The 3,125-nt window shown below is 44.9% G+C and overlaps 1 non-coding gene across 1 annotated transcript; it reads right to left on the bottom strand.

Annotated features, from left to right (window-relative positions):
* Positions 1-1,861: 1,861 nt before the first annotated feature.
* Positions 1,862-1,937, bottom strand: TRNAT-GGU (transfer RNA threonine (anticodon GGU)). Its single transcript has one exon. It is a non-coding gene; the product is annotated as a tRNA-Thr (tRNA).
* Positions 1,938-3,125: the final 1,188 nt, after the last annotated feature.

Genomic DNA, 3,125 nt, shown 5'->3' with positions numbered 1-3,125 from the left:
CAGAATACATGAAAAACTCTAAAACAATGAAAGAAAATAAAAAAAAAATTTTAAATGTGTCAAACAGTTGAATGACTATTTTACCAAAAAGAGATGGTAAACTAGTGCATACACATTAGTCAATAGTAATTGCTCAACATCATTAGTTATTAGGGAATCACTAATTAAAACCACAATAAGATTCTACTATACACCAATTAGAAATTCAAAAATTAAAAAGCTGACCACAACAATTGTTGTCAAGGATGCGGAGCAACTGGAACTGTCATTCACTGTTCGTAGGAATATAACATGGCATGAACACTTTGTAAAACACATTGCAGTTTCATGAAAAATTAAACATTCTCCATGTGATGCAGCCATTCCACTCCTATTTACCCAAGAGAAACTAAAACTGATGCCCATACAAAGATTTGTACATTAATGTTAATAATAGTTTTGTTGCCCTGGACGGTTGGCTCAGCGGTAGAGCGTCGGCCTGGCGTGCGGGGGACCCGGGTTCGATTCCCGGCCAGGGCACATAGGAGAAGCGCCCATTTGCTGCTCCACCCCCGCCCCCCCTCCTTCCTCTCTGTCTCTCTCTTCCCCTCCCGCAGCCAAGGCTCCATTGGAGCAAAGATGGCCCGGGCGCTGGGGATGGCTCCTTGGCCTCTGCCCCAGGCGCTAGAGTGGCTCTGGTCGCGGCAGAGCAACCCCCCGGAGGGGCAGAGCGTCGCCCCATGGTGGGCGTGCCAGGTGGATCCTGGTCGGGCACATGCGGGAGTCTGTCTGACTGTCTCTCCCCGTTTCCAGCTTCAGAAAAAAAATAATAATAAAAAAATAAAAAAATAATAGTTTTGTTTGTAATAGCCAACAATTAGAAACAAATGTCCACCAACAGGAAAAAGAAATTGCTCTATGGCCATACAATGAAATATTTCTCAACAATAAAAATTGGAAGAAAAATTATAAATACACACAATGTAAATGAATTGCAAAAGAATTATGGTGAGTAAAAGAAGCCAGACCAAAAATATAGTACATTCTAATTCATTTTATTTATATTAAATACAGAAAATGCAAACTATTTTTACAATGACAGAAATCAGATTAGTGGTGGTTGCCTGGGGCTGGGGAGTCTGAGAACTGGAAGGTGAAATTACAAAAAGTCACAAGGGCCTGACCAGGCGGTGGCGCAGTGGATAGAGTGTCGGACTGGGATGCAGAAGGACCCAGGTTCAAGACTCGGGGTTGCCAGCTTGAGCACGGGCTCATCTGACTTGAGCAAAAAGCTCACTAGCATGGACCCAAGGTCACTGGCTTGAGCAGGGGGTTACTCAGTCTGCTGAAGGCCCCCGGTCATGGCCCATATGAGAAAGCAATCAATGAACAACTACGGTGTCGCAACGAAAAACTAATGATTGATGCTTCTCATTTCTCTCTGTTCCCGTCTGACTCTCCCTATCTATCCCTCTCTCTGACTCTCTCTCTGTCCCTGTAAAAAAATTTAAAAAAAGGCACAAGGTAACTGGGGTCCAGGATGATGGATATGTTTTTGTTTGTTTGTTTGTTTGTTTTTGTATTTTTCTGAAGCTGGAAATGGGGAGAGACAGACAGACTCCTGCATGCGCCCGACCGGGATCCACCTGGCACGCCCACCAGGGGCAACATTCTGCCCACCAGGGGGCGATGCTCTGCCCCTCCGGGGCGTCGCTCTGTTGTGACCAGAGCCACTCTAGCACCTGGGGCAGAGGCCAAGGAGCCATCCCCAGTGCCCGGGCCATCTTTGCTCCAATGGAGCCTCGGCTGCAGGAGGGGAAGAGAGAGACAGAGAGGAAGGAGAGGGGGAGGGGTGGAGAAGCAAATGGGCGCTTCTCCTGTGTGCCCTGGCCGGGAATCGAACCCGGGACTTCTGCATACCAGGCCGACGCTCTACCACTGAGCCAACCGGCCAGGGCTGTTTTTTATCTTGACTGTGAATTTCCTGGTGGTTTTCTAGGTATATACATCTATGTAACTTAACAAATTGTACACCCTATATATGTGAAGGTTTTTGTAAATAAAGTTACCTCAATAAAGCCATTGAAGAGTTTGAAAGTGTAATACTACTCATGCTGATGTTGTAAATGTAAATAAAAGAGGGGACTCAAATGGAAACATAACTTTGTTCTGGGAGAAGTGAATCTGTACCTGCAGTGATTCAGCACAAGCATCCCCCCCCAAAAAAAAATGACTAGAAAATACAATGATAAATATCAGAAATTTGGATTGATCAAACTGAGCACTTTATTAACTCCTAGTCCTTATTTCCACCCTCTCAAATAGTTTTTGAATTTGTGAGTAGAGAGCAGACATAAAGGCACCCATACAACTCTATAAATTCCTAACTTTTCTGGCAAAGAATACAGATGTTAGCAGAAGCATGGTGGTGGCCAGAACAGGAACAGGCACAGCTTGTTCTTGAGTCCGGTGTTACCACTAACACTTGAGGTCAGGGAGGGCCCCATCAGAAATACAAGAAAGCCATATTTTTGTGTGTGTTTGAGACAGAGATAGAGAGAGAGAGAGACAAAGAGGGAGACAGATAGGGACAAACAGATAGTAAGGGAGAGAGATGAGAAGCATCAATTCTTCATTGCAGCTCTTTTGTGTCTTTAGTTGTTTGTTGATTGTTTTCTCATATGTTCCTTAACCAGGGGTGGGAGTTACAGCAGAATGAGCAACCCCTTGTTCAAGCCAGTGACCTTTGGGCTCAAGCCAGCGACCATGGGATCATATCTATGATCCCATGCTCAAGCTAGTGACTCTGCACTCAAGCTGGTGATCTCATGCTCAAGCCAGCAACCTCGGGGTTAAGAACCTGGGCTCTCTGAATCCTAGCCCAATGCTGTATCTACTGCAGCACTGCCTGGTCAGGCAGAAAGTCAATTCTTAATTTTGTCACTTTTTTTCTTTTGGACTTACATTACCACATTGGACAAATATACACTGAGAAACATCTCATTTTAAATGAAACACTATAAATATGACACTCTCTTAGTTCCTGAGCAACAATTGCAAGGCCACATCGTCACCAATGGGTAGAAAAGAATCAGCCAGTGCCAGCCACCCCCAGCACTCTCCATCCTCCAGCTCACAGGGACCCA

The sequence above is a fragment of the Saccopteryx bilineata genome, chromosome 9, assembly GCF_036850765.1.
Source record: "Saccopteryx bilineata isolate mSacBil1 chromosome 9, mSacBil1_pri_phased_curated, whole genome shotgun sequence".
Classification (NCBI taxonomy): Eukaryota; Metazoa; Chordata; class Mammalia; order Chiroptera; family Emballonuridae; genus Saccopteryx; species Saccopteryx bilineata.
The sequence above is the reverse complement of the archived record's forward strand: the minus strand, read 5'-3'. Positions and strand labels throughout refer to the sequence as shown.